General features: G+C 35.6%; 1 long non-coding RNA gene across 1 annotated transcript in view; it reads left to right on the top strand.

Annotated features, from left to right (window-relative positions):
- Positions 1 to 17,668, top strand: part of LOC115235615 — a 69,560-nt gene extending 51,892 nt beyond the window's left edge. The window contains exon 3 of the long non-coding RNA XR_003884063.1: positions 17,626 to 17,668. This is a non-coding gene — a long non-coding RNA (uncharacterized LOC115235615). The remainder of the gene's footprint in view (positions 1 to 17,625) is intronic.
- Positions 17,669 to 18,501: the final 833 nt, after the last annotated feature.

Genomic DNA, 18,501 nt, shown 5'->3' with positions numbered 1-18,501 from the left:
TTATTGACTGCGATCATAAAAGTTTTTACACGCGGACCCCCCCCCCCCCCCTTCCACTTGAGATCGCGGAATGGAGTATCGTGGAGGGTTTTATGTTTCGCGCCGTTTTATTGTTTTTACTACTCGCAGGCACATTGACCTCATTTTAATTCCTTGATACTACGCGAACGCTGCCCCGTCCGATTGAGATATTTATTATGCTTCACCTGAATGATACGATTCCGTATCACGCGTAGGATGAAAATTATATAACTTATAATTATATCTTTTACAAAAGAACCGCGTTTCGAATTTACTTAAAAAAGAGATATGTATATGTGTTTAGCATTATAAAAATATTGTGTTTGTATCGATACATTTTTTTTCTGATTATCTCACACTTTCTTTTAATTTCTATCTCTTTTAATTTTGATCTCTTTTAATTTCTAATATACAGAGGAGCTTATAAGTTTCTGATATAAAACGATACGCATTTTCCCTCCGCGATCGAAAAATTTTCACATGTAGCAGCATGTCTGCCGTAAAGGGGCGCGCCATTTTATTGATACAATGTTCTTCATTAGGCACCACCCTCCTAACGTCATTGGTGGTTGTGTCGGCCATCATGAGGCTCATTATGCAATCTTCTATCCCTGGAATTCATGATGGCCGCCGTCGGCTGGGCCAATCCGTGCGCTCTCGCCGGCAGCCATCATAAAAACGGTTCATCCTGCACTCTATCAGTTGTTTCTGCAACTTCCGGTTTCACAGCTTTCCCGATAGATGTCTCTACCGCTTAGAACACTGTGTGTGTGTGTGCTGATCTTTACAATTACATCATATTACATTATCTCTACAATTACAGCATAATAGTTAATTAAATTACAAATTTTGTTTTTATTAGTAACACTAACGACCGTGATATGTTTATCAAAAACAAGTACGTTGGTAGCATGCGATATGCATTTATTTGTATATTTAATTTAGATTGTTTAAAATATTGTTATTTTTAAATTTTATTTTACCAGTAATTCCAATTTGGATCTTATAACTATTAATGATACCATGATAAAATTTTATTTAATTTTATTAATCCGATAATCAAGAAGCTACAAAGTAATTTGATAATTAATTGCTTAAATTTGAATATTATTGCATTACTTATGCATTACATTATATTGGAAAAAAGTATTTCCGAGAAAATGGTAACAGCTTGCAATTTTGTCTCGATGTAGCAAAGAATAAAATTTTGTGTGTATGTGTTGTATTATATCGTATTAAATATTATAATTTTTTCTCATGGAATCAAAGGATTGCATAATGTTTAAACAATACTTATAAATATAATAAAAAACACGTACGATATAATACATGAATTATTATTAAAATATGAGAATATATTATTCATAACGGTATTGCGTAAATTAAATTATATATGAAAAAGTAATGTCTTTCTTAGTTTTAATTAACAGTCACTCTCTCTCGATACAATGCAATAATATATCTTGCGTCATTGATAGAATACATGTTTTATGAATAACGGATAAGATCTATCTTTAATACATAATGAATACATTTCTTAAAATATGCAGATATAAGCAGATTCTTACGATTGACGATCGTGTTTGTTAAGAATTTAGCTAATTAAAAGTTAACTATAATTAGGATAATTGAAAAAAAACTATAATTCCCGGCCGCGAAATAGATAAGCAAGAAAAATACAATGTATTAACGTAGCTTTTCTCGTGCTCATATCTGTGCGGCGTTATTCCATCTTCAATGCTATACGCGCGCCAGGAATAAGATTAAATTCACGGATATTTTCCTCACGGACACAAGACACAAAACGCTTCGAATACGACGAGCCGAGAAAGATGCGAAAAAGTGAAACGAAAATTTACAGTAACTCTACCCCACGGAGAGAGACCAGCATCGCGGTACTTTAAAGGACAGGAAGGGGGAGGGAGGACAACCTTATCCGCATCTCGGATCCGGATAATTATGTCGGCGTGTTTATTACACTCGGTTATCCGCGACTTTATTTCGTCGGATAAAAGAACGACTCGCAAGCAGATATCCCGGAGTCTGGAGAGACGTTTGCAAAGAAAAGTCACGGCTGGAATTCATGATGGCCGATCTTCTCTTTCCCCCGTCGATTCCGAAGCAGTTAGCCTGGGCGTAGGTAGGTAGGTAGACGACGAGTGCGCGCGTCGACGATGTGGCCATGTGTCCGTGTGTGCGATGTACACACGTGCGGTCGTATATATCCGCTGTCTGGACTGCAAACCCTCTGAGGCAAGATTGGTAATTTCGAAGCGACTCTTTTTCCCTCCACGAAATCTATGCGCAAGACTTTCTTCGGAAGATAAAGCTCTTGTTTCTCTAGCCTGTATCTTTCTCTCTTTCTCTCTCTCTCTTTCTTTCTCTCCCGGGATTTACATCTTATATCTAACTTTCTATGGAATTTCTATCTCGAACCAGGAATCTTTAAAGAGAAGCGACAGTTCATGTTCGAAGCGAGGAGTATCACATACAACCGAGTGACAAGCAGACGTTACGTAATTATAAGTATAATATATCGTGGTATATCGCTATATCTCTTTACGCTTTTAATCATCCCAGCAACGTTAAGTACAGACATTATCCAATAAATATTTCATGGAGAGAGTACGAAGAGAGAATTCCGCTTATGAGATTCGAATACTTCTTTAACGACAATTAGTCGTCTCGTGTAATAAAAATAAATTTCATCAATTGCACAATTTGTTATTTGAAAGATAGTTTTTACAATTTTATTAACAAAGTTTATTCTCTGGGACTTGAGTTTCATTCTATTTTTATAATTTTATAACTTTAATATTTAATTTTTTAGCTACATTATTTTTTATTTTTTTCTGAATATACATATAATATAACCATTTCAGAAATTGCAGAAATTTCGTTAGATAAGAAGAATATTCTCATGAATTTTATCAAATTCTATAAACGACATTACATGAATATTATATGAAATATTTTCTTTATCCTTTGTTGCACGTCAGTAATTTTGTATTACATGTAGTTATATGTTATTAATTATATTTGAATTAGTAATTAATAAATTTAATACATGTATCTCTCTGACGTAAGGGGGGAAAGTAATAAAAAAGCAGAAAGAATAAATATTGCAAATCAATCTCGTCGGTTTGTTTATACATATATAGATCGCTATAGCAAAAAGCTGTTGCGTTCTCTTCGATGATCGCGAGTTATTCTTGCCATATGTTGACCTTACAAAACGTTCGAAATCATCGTTAAAGCCTGGGCAATATAACGAAAATGAAAAGAGTAGGACTTCCATGTATGTTACGATCATTATAAAATTCAATCGCACGCCAGTGAATCCCAATTTATTCTTATCAGACATTCCCGTAAGATTCTCTCCGCCGCTGAATTTGGAGCGGCGGCAATAAAGAAAACGAAGGGAACATCGGGTATAGCATACGCGGGATGTCCAGGTAAGCTGTAGGGATAAACAACCAGCTTGGACGGATCCTCTCGAATCGTCGAGCTTTGAAGATCCAATGAACTGTTTATTTCCACTTTTCTTTTAGCGGGATAGGCCCCGCTACCGCGGTTTCGTGTAAAATATCAGGGAACCGAAGCGGAAAGAAAGTTGACACGTAACTCACAAGCGCGTTTTATTTACGACGTTATAAAATTACCGAGTTGATGCTTTAAACTGGAATGAAACGATCGCGGTGCCGCGAAAGAGCCGCCCGGTCCGGGTATTAGTCAGTTTTTTTTTTTTAGCTAACTGTCCGTGGATTGACAATGTATAGATTACTTGCTGTAAAGTGGCTGTGGAATATTCGTTTGGATAATATCCGAAGAGTTGTACGTATCTTTATTGTACGGTTGTTGAAGGAACGTTTCTAGATAAACTTTTTTAGATAATATGTGAAAGGAATTCCCACTCGAGAATGCAAGGAAAACGCTATCGAGAATACTATCGTATTTCTGAATGAAAAGAAAACTCTAGCACTATTTAATTGAGTACAAGATAGGAATATACGACGCGACAAATAATTTACAATTAATTATTTATTTCAAGTACGGAATATATGACATGATTTTATAAAAACCAATTAAAAAAATCTTTAATTATACGATAAGATTAGAAATTAATTATAGGCATGTTTTTTTGTGATACGCATACAAATCATATATGACTAATTAATCCGTAAGATATTTATTTAAAAAAATGTGTATAAAAAATGTGATTTTATAACGATATCAGTTAGACGAACCTTGAATTGGATTATCATATCATCTGTATAATTTGATTCGTATCAACTTTGTAAATAAAATATGACTAGAGTACGTGTTTCCTTCTCGCGATTACATTTGTTTCCATTTGTCTTATATAATAGTTTGCAATTTATGTCGACGACGCTAAGAACTGATGATAACAGAGCGCATTAAATTCCATGTTTTATCTTTTATGTTTTTTACCAGAAACAATGGGTGAACAAATTTCAAGCGATAATGACTTTAAAAAAATACTTTATAAGATGTCTCTCTCTCTTTATTTATTTCTGTGGATAATAACTTTTTTAAATGACTAAATATTTCGATATTCTTCAGACAAGTTCAATTTTCTATGTGTTTAAAAATACAAAAACTATATTTGGAATTTATTGGAGACAATTTTTTCTTGATGATAATTATTATCTGGTTCTTGTATTTTCTTACAACTCGCAAAACTGTTAAGATAGGTCAATAATCTTACAATGTAGATCCCGGATGAAAGATGGCGAACTTTCGGTCGACGTTGTGCCAAAACACGGGTGGTCGGCACGTGTGTCGTTTCACGAACCTCGTAAATATTCGCTGGAAGATGCAATCGTTATACGCACGTTCCTTACAAGCGGGCTGAGTTACGGTAATACACCCGCAAAATGAGTCTGGAAGAGCGTGATTTAAGAAAACACATGAAAAAGTGAAACGTATTATGTGGCTGCAGCGCTATTTATAGTCTAACTTAATGGAATACGTAATAACCGTAAGGTGACTATTTTTGGTACCTCATACCTCATGCTACCTTACAAAAATTGGATCGAGAAACTCTGAATATGCTCTGATTAAATAAAAAGAATATTTTCCATTTAGCTTATTGCATATATGTGTAATTACTGTAGCCTGGTTTAGTATTACTGTCTTCTAAATAATTATATATACATTATAAATATATATATAAATATATAATAAACATAGTTATAAACATAAATTTATGTTTTTGCATCTCTCGACTCATGTATATATTTATTGTCGAGTTATTATATAAAACAATTTTGATCTCGTAACATTAAAGCAGTAATAAATTTTATCAGAGACATTTCTTATACGGCACTTAATAAGGCACTTTATATGCGAAACATAATATTTCATTTGCGTGATAAATTTGTTCACGTACTCCGCGTGTGTCTATATGTGGAACGAGTAAACCAAAAACTATCGATGAAGACTCAAGAGAGAGTTCTAAACTTATCAAACCCGGCGAGAGTAGGGGAGTCGCTTTCGCGTTGTATTACGCAGTCCCGCCATTTTCATTCCCCTTTCTTCGTTCCTTCTTTTCTTCACATAGCGCTCCTTTGCCGGACCATATGGCCGGTTTGTATCGGCAATCAAGCGCGCCAACATCTTCTGGCAAAACTCGAACCCATTCCATAAGGAACAGTGACGGTTTTCTCCGTCGGTCGATAATCCCGACTTCTTCGTCTCTCGCTCGTCTTTTTTTGCACGTCATCACTAGTGGTTCTCTTCTCATTGGACAGCTCACATAATGCGTACTTTTTATACCCGAGAGCTCGCAGGTCTTGGCTGCTTAACATAACATCGGATTCTCGTACAATGTCTTTGCGAGCAGGGAAGAGATGAGTTGAGGGAGAGGATAAGACTCATTTCCTATTAATTTATTTATTTATTCCGAACGTGATATGCGCACATTTTCGCAATATATATATATACAGAGAGAGAGAGAGAGAGAGAGAGAGAATCTCTGATTTGTTTTCCAAAAATATCAAAATTTAATAGCAGGAAATAAGCGACCTTAACGTTTAAATGATATAGATAAGCTGTAAAATCTAATTGCAGCTAATATATATGTTAATTATTTTCTTTAATTGAAATTTTACCTTATACAACAAGATATAAATGTTATTATCTTCGATTTACAAAGCTACGTAAATAAATATTGTAAGAGAAGCATCCAATATTTTATATGTTTAATGAGATTTAATTTATACGAAAGAATGCTGTTTATCTATCTGTTATTGAGACATAATGAAACAAATAGGAACTTTTTTGCATTCATATTATACGATGTTTACAACTTTATCTGACTTCTTTAATGAAGTCCACTGATTCTATCTACCTATCTCCTCGTCCATCCGATGAACGTTGAAGGAGTCACGTAACGAGAATCTTTACATACACGAGCTTGTCTTAAAGTTTCTTCCGCGGACTAACGACTTATCGAATTCCTGTACCAACTTAATCAGACAAGACATTGCTTTATAATTATTTATTTAATCATTTTCTCCGGCTTCTCTCGAGACGCTCTTGATTTTCTCGTTTTGCTCATAGATATGGACAAAATTATACACTCGATGACAACATATGCAAAAGTAAAACGCCTTTATTATGCATACTACTCTGCATTAAAAGCTGATTCCGATAACGCATATAGTAATTAGTTAATTATGTAGATAATTTATTAGGGATTCACTGACACCGGAGCTGAAGTTATCGCTCTAATTTTAAATAAAGCTATCGATCCGTTTCGCGCTGAATTAAGAAACTGAGAGAAATCGGTGCACCAATAAAAGAGATAGTCCCTCGCGATGAACAATAAAATTGCCAATTTGTGCCTGACAAAGATGACCGATAAAGTCGATTAATTCTGCGTGACTGTGGACTTTGACGATTCCCCTTAAATCGATAATAATAGTTGGTTCGTGTTTCTTACAAATAACTTTTTGTTAAAGCAATCGGAGGTATATTATTTTACGTCCCACGAGGGAAATTGAAGAAAAGAATATATCATTGATGAACCAACCTTATTTAACTTATTAAACCAACGTTATTTTTGCGCGTGATGAGAATAATTTTATCGTAATTTAAGAATAAAAGATTATGTAAAAGATAGATACACTATATAAGGGACACATTATAACAAGAGCCATTATACAAAATAATTATTTAAGAAAAATCAGCGATTCAATAACTAATTAATGTACTTTCTACGCGCCACAATTTTATCACATGATTAAGAAGTGGTATATTTCTTTATAAAAATTTATTAAATATTATTAATTTTACGGTGCGTAATATAAAATATTAGACAGTAGTAAAATTCTATAACGAGAGAAAAAAGAATTATTTATTGCATCTATTTATTCGTTGGGGGCACAGCTATTCGTTGGGGGCACAGCTAAGAATGCCGATAAATTATATTTCTCGTGCTAGAAAAATATTCTCGTCTTTCACTATACGGATAAATAATAGCGACATAAATAAGCACGTAACATGCGAAAGTTAAATAAAAAAACTTTCATAATTTTCCTTGGTATTTGTTTTGAACACGATGCAAAATCGATAATCGATAAAGCTGTTTGAGATAGTAGTCGCACAAACGTTTCATGCCCACGTGTGTCACTACCACAATCCGACAGCGAGATTGATAAACGGACGTATCATACTTTTGCATACTGGAAGAGAATACGTGGAGGAAGGATGGTTGCGATACCAAACCGTGGCCGAATAGGTGAGCCGGAGCCGGGTATCGATCTGAGCTCTGTGGACCGAGCCTGTGCCCGAGCTAGAGGGGCGAACGGGGTGCACCACTTTGGAGCGACCACTACTACCATCACGACTGCGTACCAGCATCCACACCCACCTTAAGAGCTGACACAAGTGCCTAGACAACCTACACAATCAGCTGTACTAATACCGGGGCTCACACGGACTCTCGTGTCTTTGCGCTATATGAACGTTTCAAGCGCATGGCACAGGCTCGTCTGATGGCGCATACATGTACGTTCATCGGGGTAGAACATACAAGTCTCGTCCGCGCTAGAGTTTGTCCAGACGTGCACATAGGTACCAGCAGCCAGCATCGACATCCGCATCATCCCTTCCTTCTCTCCGAGGCAAGGGTTCCAACCTCGAATCGACCGTACCTTGTAGTCAAACCTACCCTACGTGGGTTCCCATCGACGTTTTCAGGGTAGAAGATGAAGGTAGAGAGAAAGAGAGAGAGAGAGAGAGTGAAGGAGGGTAAGGGAGAGAGGGAGTGGCAGAGTAGGGCGTGTCGTTGCGTCTGCGGGGCTCCACGAAGAAAAGGTCTGAAAACCTCTCCGTTACTTTCTCTACCCTCGTCCATTCTTATTCCGGCACGCACAGCGGCCCAACTTTTACCATTTCGCCGTCTGGCGAGATAATCCCCCAGTCCAACCTATAATCCAGCGAGAGAAAGAGAGAAAGAGAGAGAGAGAGAGAGAGAAAGAGAGAGAGAAACGGAATCACGATTCCCTATCTGCCTCTGCGTCGGCTCTTCTATGCTTTCTCGGAAAGAGGGACCATCGTTATTTCAAATTTGCGCTCTGTGCAGGTGTCGCGAGCTGTTTGGCGCTAATGACATAGGTAGAAGCGAAAATTTAATGGAATTAACCTGAAAGAAAAAAAATTATCAGTTCGTCTAGTGTATTAAAAATATATCTTTCTAAAATAATTTTACGCAATGCGACAAATGCAAACAGACGACAAATTATTTTCTTTCAAAGAAAAGAGAAAGGAGTATCGTATTTAGTTAAAATAATTTGAATAATATAATTAGTTTCATATTTTTCTACTCACCTAAAATATATATTTATCCAATAAGCTATATATTATTCTCAAAACAGATAAATAAACAGATAAATAGAGAATATATTTACGGTCAATGAATACGTGCTAATCTTTCGGACTGCGAAGCATAGATAACCGTCAATATGCGTGGGAATAGGTAAAAGACAAATATTATCAAAGCAGGCTCGTGTACGTGTGTAATGTACAATGTGTCCAAACAAAAAGTGATATAGATCGATCGCATATACATATATCTTTTATTACATTGTATTGCCGCGAGCACACACTCTGCCTCAAGACTTCTCTCTGGCTAATAGCGTGGGCGTGGATGCAGGTGCAACATGCATATTGCAATGGAATGGATTCGTAAGTGGAGGGTGCACACAAGAGAGGTGGGATTAAATTGCCCCTCGTAGACTCCAATCAGGGACGCTCGGAGAAAATTAGAATGGACGAGACTGGTTCGTGGCTGGCAGCGGGAATTGAGCGTACTTGGAGATTGTCGAAGATGGCATTGAAATGAATGAGACTACGAATCGAGAATTAAAAATACTTTTTTCTTCCTGTCTATTTTCGACATGTACACGAACCGAAGACTACAAAACGATCCATATATATCTGACTCATTGTCAGTGGCATGTAATGTGGTACGCATGTCGCAATAATACTCAATATTTAATTTCCATTAATAATTTAAGGAAGCTTAATTTTTGTGGAATATTTAATAATTGGATTAAGAAGTCCTAAAATTTTGATTGTATCTATTATTTATTTTGATCTCTCTCTCTCTCTCTCTCTCTCTCTCTCTCTCTCTCTCATTAAGGGAAGCATAAATTACTTCATCTCTCCGATAGTGGATTTGATTCGAAATCTTCTTTAGTCTGAATAGAGTCTGATAAAGATGCCGGTGTAAAAAGATGCTTGTTGTTTTGAATTTTACCAAGGATTACACATCTCCTACAAAGGAACTATCGGTAAAATGACAAGGCGCGAGAAGTTGGCAAAATCCGGAGTGCCACGTCGTAAAGATATGCTCGGCGACCCGCTCGGGAGTCAAGCGAAAAGCATGAAATTGCTTATATTTTATAAAAGCGAAGGAGAGAGAGAGAGAGACAGAGAGAAAGGATGTGATAGAGAGGAAGGTCTTCGTGTGGCGCGAGAGATGAGGTGGTATCGACGGGCAAATAAAAAAAACGACGAAGAAAAAGAGGCAGCGTCGTCTTCTCGTGAATAAACAACAAGTATCGTGCACGCCGTGGTAACGTAGGCTGAGAAAAAAGAATGTAGCGACACGCGTGTATGAACACATATACTAGACGTTTGTACGTACGTAGGACGTAGGACTTGCATTCCGAAGCCGTTTTTGTGGTCGCGTCAGACGAAAATCCGGTGCGAGAAATTAGACTGCATAGATCGAACAATCGTTAATCGAGATTTTGCTTCTTTTTTCAATTTCAATTTTCTTGCTTTTATTGATTTGATAGCATTTTTTCGATAGATTTAATTTATATAAGAATTGAGCTCCTAATTTGTACCTCGAATAGGCGATAAACGAACAGTTTTTATTTAGAAATTTAATTAGAAATTAAAAAGAGCTTTCGACAAAACTATAGATTAAATAGTTTTAAAAGAGATGATGCTCACACACACACACACACACACACACTTAAAGTTTTGTGAAACAGAAAAGGGAGAATATTACCTTGCACATGTAAATGTATCGACATGCAAGTATCGATTTTTCGTCCTATATATATCTAAAGATTCTTCTCGAAAAATATGGCGTCTTTATCGCTGCTTTGTCATGCTTGCGCGCAGACAGGAGGGAGAAAATGGAATATCCTACGTATATCAGGTTCCTCGTCAATATGGTTCAGAAGGGACGAGGGCATATGTAATCAACGCGCAGAAGAAATAGCGTATTCTTGTTTTGAAGGAACAGTTTACTTAGGTTAGCTACATACCATCGGTGTGCGTTGAATTTATTATAAGGGTGAACACACACGCATATATATACACACACACACACACACACACACACACACAGAACATGTCTGCGCTAACATATCCGTCGCCATTTTCTCAACGTATCCCAAAACATCGATTTTTAAGATATATTACAAGATATATATTATAAAGTATATAGTATAAATTCCCAACTGCAATATATTAGATTGAACGGAAAGTTTGTTCCGTTTTTTGCTAACAGATGAAGACCAAAAAAACGGTACGAACTTTCCGTTCAACCCAATATAATAAACGGTATAAGATGCGTGTTCGAATCACAATCGGAAATATAGCTTTAAGAAGTGATAATGAAATTTATATAAAAAGATTACAAATTATATGGCGTTTAATTTTGGCAAAATTAATAAAAAAACGCAAATAGAATTTCGAATCGTAAAGTAACAAAAATCCGCAGTACATTACTTAAAGAAAGCGACGATAGTACATCAGTTAAAATCCTTAGCCACTCTTACAGATGAGAACAAAAATTTAATATTTCAGTCAGAATTTAATATTCGTCCATTTATTCCATTATCATCTTTTGTGAGATCGGAATTAATTTAATTTATACCAAGTATGGTATTAGACATGTCAGTAATATACGATACGTCAGAAATCGGATGTGTATTGGTCGAATGATATATGCACATTGCGTCTGTTAAGATTAGTTAGAAAAAGCGTCTTCTTCGATAGATATCGCATGAAAAAGGGAGCGAGCAAACGTTATTGCCGATTGAATTCCTCCCGCATGAAAACACATTTCTTATTCCTTATCTCGTAAATTGCTCGCTGACTTAATTTGTTGCAATGTTTACGCGGCGATTCTCACGTATTACATGTTTGTTGCTATGTAATGAGATGAAGCCGGTCACGGTTCAAGACCCCTCGACATTGTGTGCACGGATCTCGTTAGCGAGAGATCATCTTTGAAGATTAATTAGCCGCCTGCGGGGACGGTCGTTTCGAGTTTCCTCGATTGTTGTAAAGCGCGAATTTAACAGGTTTAAAGTTCGCTATTTAAGCTTTTCTTTGATCCTGCGATCTTGTGTTAAACTCGTGAAAAATTCGACCGTAATTAAATTTCTTTGGAAGTGTAATAATAGACCAAGCGAATTTCATTGAATTGCATCGGAATTTAATACGACATCTCTGATAGATACGCCCATATTTTCCTTTATCTATATCCTATAGGTGAAAAAAATTTTCTTTTTTTGTAGTTGTATATAAATTTCAAGAAATTTGGATAGCTAAAAATTTCTTTATAAAACGTTTTGAGTTATAATTAACATTCTCGCTCGTCTATATATTATATACGCGCGAATATATCTCAGAATGTCTATGTCAAGGAAAATTTTCGCTTCAGACAAGTTATTGATTTACGACAATTACGAATCCGAATTCTAGGAAAATTCTTCTCGGTCATATTCCATTAGATTATTTTAATTTTTTTTTATATATTTATTATTCTGTGAGAAGCATCAAACGAGTTGGAGATTCGTTATTTATTTTGACTGAGAAAATTCAGATGGACTAATTTCGTCGATGAATGAAGTTTACGTATTCTAGATTTATTCATCGGTTACTTCCACACCGAATTTCACGTTCGCGGTTTCTCTTCCGTAGCTACGTCATCGAGCCTGTAGCCAAAATTACAAAGGAGTCTGCGGAACGACTTTGTTTGCTCATCGAGTCCCTAACGTACCACGAACTCGTGCAAACTCAAATGTGAGGGCGGGTAGACGTTCTCCTATCCGTATATTCTCCTATCTGAAAATCCGCGCGTATATTCATATAACTCTACTACACTACGGGTTGCAGCGGGTCGAATTCACGCAGCCGAAATCACGAGGTGCTTGGAACAGCTCTATGTATGTGTGTATGTGTGTGTGTACGGTGTATTTGCGTGCGCGTGTAATCGAGCACGTGTATACGCGAGTATTTGCGCGTCTATATAGGTACGTGTTTCCCGTCTCGCTATTGCAACATGTTAGTCCCTCTCTCCTCCCTGCTCGCTGTCAGTTCAGTTTCCATGTCCCACCAACAATCCAATTTATACGCCGGATTATTCCGGGAAACGTTGAAGGAACGGAGGGTTGCTTTCAACCCTCTCCCTTCCTCTTCTACCTGGTTGTTGCCTTCCAGTCGGACCTTCTCTTCCTACGTGCCTGCATCGACCACTGCTAAATCGCAATGGCTGGATCGAGGGAGCGAGACACGATCGAACTGCTTCTATCCGAGCATGGCTCTTTTTGATCGTCACGTCCTTTCCTTCGTCTCTTAAATTAGATCGGCACGAAATATTTTTTCGTTATTGCCTTATCTTAACAAAACTTATTGGACTCATTCTAGAAAATCATTCACTTATAATGTGATCTATGAGATAAATTTAAGTGGTGATACACTTTTTGCGATTTTACATATATAAATATATGGATGTAGATCGAGATACGCGTGCAAGATTTTTCCTCCCGCATGTAAAAACTTACGTAAAAGATACATCGGTTTTATTTGGAAGAAAAGCAATGCTATAAGAGTAAGCGATTGAACTTACTGCGGTCAATTGACCTGATTCTATCCAAATATCGTATTTGATCTCTGATAACTCGAGACGATATTGTACGAATGCTGTTCTCTATTTTCAACTTATTTCTATACTTAATATTCTAGGATTCATATAGCTTAACCGTCTCTTCAATGAAATCTTTTTAATTAAAAACAAAATTTTGTAATGTTATACGAAAATTGCAGAAATTTTATAATTATCTTTTATATATTTTAATAGTATAAAAAACATAACATATAATTTTCAGAGCATATGGACTTATAAAAAACGAAAATAATTGATATATTAATTATTTTTGTCTTGTTTATAAATTTATTGTTAGTATAGTCTTTTTGCAGATGCGTTAAATGCACTTAATCAAATTGATTTTATTTTTAAAATTTCTTTTGTGATATCTCTCCCTCGCTCCATGAACGCCTGCAATAATTTTATCCGCTTTGTTCAATAAACTCTCGAGCGATCAATCAATGAAATGATACTATTGCTTTCTTATTGACGATTATGCGATAGAGCTCTGAATCTTTATAGAATATTTACGATATGTCACAATATATTATACGCATATAAAATATTTTTGCGCGTTATACTGGTAGAATATTCCAAGATGTTCTACAAATTTCCATACATCGTATCTTCGCTGTTTATTATCAATTTTCCTCGCGATTCTTCCCCTAAAACTTCATTGAGATCCTTTCAACAACAGTCAGAAGGATCATAATAGCTGCATAGAAGCTTCTTTATTACACAAAGATATCGAGATCTCGTTCAGTTTCTATTGAACTTACATAGATCAATATGCCGTTACAGAAATAGAAAGCACTTCACACACTCACAAACATACATAAATGGCGCAATTATCCGATTATTCATATTTCTTGCGTATGCAAGATCCATGCACCGTATCTGAATCTTAGATGCTGACGCAGTAAAAATCTACTGTCGAAGAATGGTGATTCACGAGAAGCCTCTTTATAAGAAATTCAGAACTTTTTAGAGAAGTGAACGACGGGGTATATCGATTCTCGATTAAGCTAAAGTTTCCATTAGCCTTGTGCGACCACTTTCTAGAATTTACGGGGTGTATAATTTCCCCGACGTTTTTTATATCCTCAAGTTTTACGAAGGTTTCTTCCAATTATTGCTAATTAAATAAATCGCATTTTTGCAGTACCCGATATATCATATTACTAAACTCAAATAATTTGCGCCCGTGTAGAAAGTTATTCATTAAATACTTTAAGCTTTATTTTCTTTTTTTTTTTTTTAATTAATTCAGAGTTTCGTTCGAAAAAAACATATTATAATAATAGATAAACATAAAAAATGAAGTTTTTTTTATTTTTGTTGATATAACGACATGTCTCGCTAATTAGTGCAGCTTGTCCCCTATCCGTGACATTTTTAAGTTTTAAATCTGTAGTTCTCTCAAAGTAGAAGTCCGTAAAATCGGGATTTTACTGTGCCAGAGATTATCGACTTATAAACATGGATTTCCTGTAAGTTTATAAAAAAAAAATGAGTAACTGTAGAGCAATTTATATCGCATCAGGTGTAACTGGTGGATCTTTATTCAAAGACGTGCGGCGAATACGCGAATCGGTATTTCTTTTTATCGAGATGCATCTTGTAAAGAACAGAATATGTGGTCGTCTGAGAGAACAGAAGCGCGCGAAACACAGAGATGTGCAAACTGTGGGTGCAGACAGTTTGTGGCGCTTTAGGATGAGGATTTATGCCCTCGTCCGAGACGTAAACAATGCGCGAGACGCGGCGATAAATCCGCAACGAGACCCTCTTTCCTCCCTCTCTCTCCTTTCCCCCCTATGTCGTAAGTTATCTAGGTCTAGGAAATTGTCGTTTATTGCGCTCTATTGCCGAAGTTACATGCTGCTATTACGTTGCCACTGTGTTTCATGAAGATGCGTATCTGAGTTTTAATACTTAACAAATTTTATTAAAATATATAAGATATATTGTCATTTTCTTTTGGGCAGATTAAGAAATTCTGATAAAAATTATTCTTTAAAACTTGATTATTTTGTTATACATATATATAAATATTCAAAGATTTTTTATAAAGTCGTTGCCATTGTTTTACTATACATTTCGAATAGAATAATTTTACTTACAATATTTAGACAAAAATGTTCTCACGTGTTTCACAAATATTTTTTAATTTTTAATTGTATCTCTATTATATGTATATAAAAAGTAAAATTTTCACTTTGTTAAATAATATATACGTTTCATATGAATATTAAGTCAATTCAGTCATCATAGTTATCACACTGTCAATAAAATGATTGTTGTAAAAAGAGAAATGATTATGATGGAGTGAAAAGGAAGAAGACAAGAAAGAAAAGAGTGTCTGACGAGAAAGATAAAACTTTATAGAAAAACATAAAACGAAAAGGATTGCGCATTGTAGATTAACGTACCGTAAAATTACAGTAATGTCCCCGATAGCAAGACGTTTACAACTACACTGAAGAAAAAAATTACCGTGTTTTATTAGTAAATTATTAATGTACACATACGAGATATACATATATCAATTCCATCTTATCGATCATCTTATTAATGCTTGGATATATCTTTATACGACACATATGAAAAATTGTAATTTATATGTATATATATATATATTGTAGATTTATATATATAATGATATTCAACAGGGATACATAAAAATAACTAATACTAATAATTGTCAGTATAGCAAAGTTTAATGTTTACATGTGTCATATCATATGTGGCATAATCTTTATTCTATAAACTATTTAAGTTATTAGCATTATATTTTTATAACTCGATTGAAAGAGAATGCGATATTTATCGTTGAAACTTAATTGAAGCTTTTTTAAACTGAGGGAAAGATTCATATCTGTATCGTGCGCGCACATGTTTAGATAATATCGTAAATATTTATTCTGAACTGATACTATAAATACATACGAGATATACATATATCAATTCCATCTTATCGATCATCTTATCGAGCATTCCACTGCAAAAATTAAATGACAAAAAAAAAAAACGAGAAATTATTCAATAAATACTTGCTCGAGTGCACAGTAATTAGCCACACAATTAGCCACACGATCGATGCGATTACGCGCGCAAATTAATTTCGCATACGGAATGCTGGAATTGGCGATTTCAAGGATTTTAAGAGAAAGAAAGAGAGAGAGAGAGAGAATAATAGTAAAACCAGGCGTCGGCGAATTTATATCCGACGATGTAAGACAATTTGTATTTAATTGAGCGAGGTTTGTTTCTCTCTCCGTAATGACCCCGCGTTGAGTATACGATTTGCGCCGTGACTTGTGAATTGCGGCGAAGTTACCGTGAATACATCGACGGATGTATAAATCGCTCGCGTAAAGGGGTTCGTGATGGTGAAACCGCGATGGAGGGCCTGCCCTCCATAAGGTACACGCAAACACTGTGGCCGCGATGTCTGCGGCGATAAAGTGACACTGATTATTACCGCTTAAATGTCTCTAGCCTTCACGCAATTGTCTCCTATTGACACACTATCCCTTAATTGAACTTTCCATTAAACACGCGTGTCGCTGCTAATATAACACGAATATTTGCAAGCGGCGCTTGTATTATTTACGAAACTAAACGAAATAATCCTCTATATTTGTATATAATACGGAGAATCTGCTAGTTTCCCATTCTTGCGAAAATTAAATTTTTTAACGCGTCTTTTTTTTTTCTTCATTCAACAACTTAATATGTGGAAAAAAAAAACAATTTTTGACCGATCTCTTTTCCATTCCGTAAAGGACGAAGTTACTCGCGATGAAACGATCGCGTACTGTCGGAGAGAAACCGCAGTACGCCGACGGCGATAGTAAAAGGTTCGATAGAGAAAGAGTTGACTCCGAAAAAAAGAACCCTTTCTTCGGCGTTTTTACAGCGTAATAAATAAGGGACTTTCTCTCCTAACCCTTTTTAGCGTAGAATCGAACGGCACATCAGCGAGTCCATGAGGTTGCTTTCACCATTCCAGGCTATTTTTTTTTACCCCCTGTGTTCTTATAAAACGTTCCACAAAATATTTAATAGTTGAAAAATAAATGTCAAAAATAGAGATTTATTTTATAGAAATTTATACTTTATGCGCACAATTATTTGACATTTTTTAGTTCTCATTTTTGCCTTATTTTTAATTGCAGATTACTGACATGCTAAGTCGTCAAAAGTCGCCGAGCTCTGTGAGTGGTGGTAAGTTTGAAACAATTATAGATAAGGGAAAGTAGGGAAAAACCGGGTACTTTTTTGGATTTGTTTTCCTACAAAAAATCTGAGAGTAAAAAAAATTTTGTCGACCGTTAGTAGTCTTTAGTGAATCTTAAACTATGAGAAAATAAGGCTAGTTGCTGAAAAAAAAATTTTTGCTTACCAAGAATAATAAGATTTTGTGGAGAAGTCAAAGTACCCGCTTTTGTCCTACCGTAGGGTCAAACCGGGTACCCATTTGAAAATATGCAAAACATTGTGTAATTACAAAATCCAATTTATTTTAATCAAAATACAATATAAAGATGTATTCTATTGACAAAATCACAAATAAAGATCCTCTTGTTCGACATTGCTGCAGGACTTCCTTATTTAACTTTTAGGGGTCTTAAAAAGCTTTTTTTTTAATGGTTTCTTTTTTTGAGCGATAGTTTTCGCTTCCAACTGCTTTTTGTAGGGACATAAAGTCAAGATAACAGTTCTTCCTCTTTTCATTATATGAGATGTGTAAATACCCGGATTTGCCCCAACACAAGGAAAGTAACAAATACGGCGGTTGTATATTCCGACCGGTACAAAGTGCTGATCAAAACTAATATGATATACTCTCTAATATGTATAGAATGCAATGCTGCACCTACCGAAACAGATGCTCTATATAGAAAAAGTGCACGACGACTCGATTCTTGCCTCGATATCGATCTTTTTTGGGCTAAAAACTTCGAACTTCTACACGGAAAAAAAAATTAGCTGCCGTAGCTAAAAATTGCGTGTGATAATTAGATTTCAGTCGTAATATATGGTCAGCGAAC

This window comes from Formica exsecta, unplaced genomic scaffold (genome assembly GCF_003651465.1).
Source record: "Formica exsecta isolate Colony F162 unplaced genomic scaffold, ASM365146v1 scaffold228, whole genome shotgun sequence".
Classification (NCBI taxonomy): domain Eukaryota; kingdom Metazoa; phylum Arthropoda; class Insecta; order Hymenoptera; family Formicidae; genus Formica; species Formica exsecta.
Note: the sequence above shows the minus strand (reverse complement) of the source record. Positions and strands in the feature narration are given on the sequence as shown.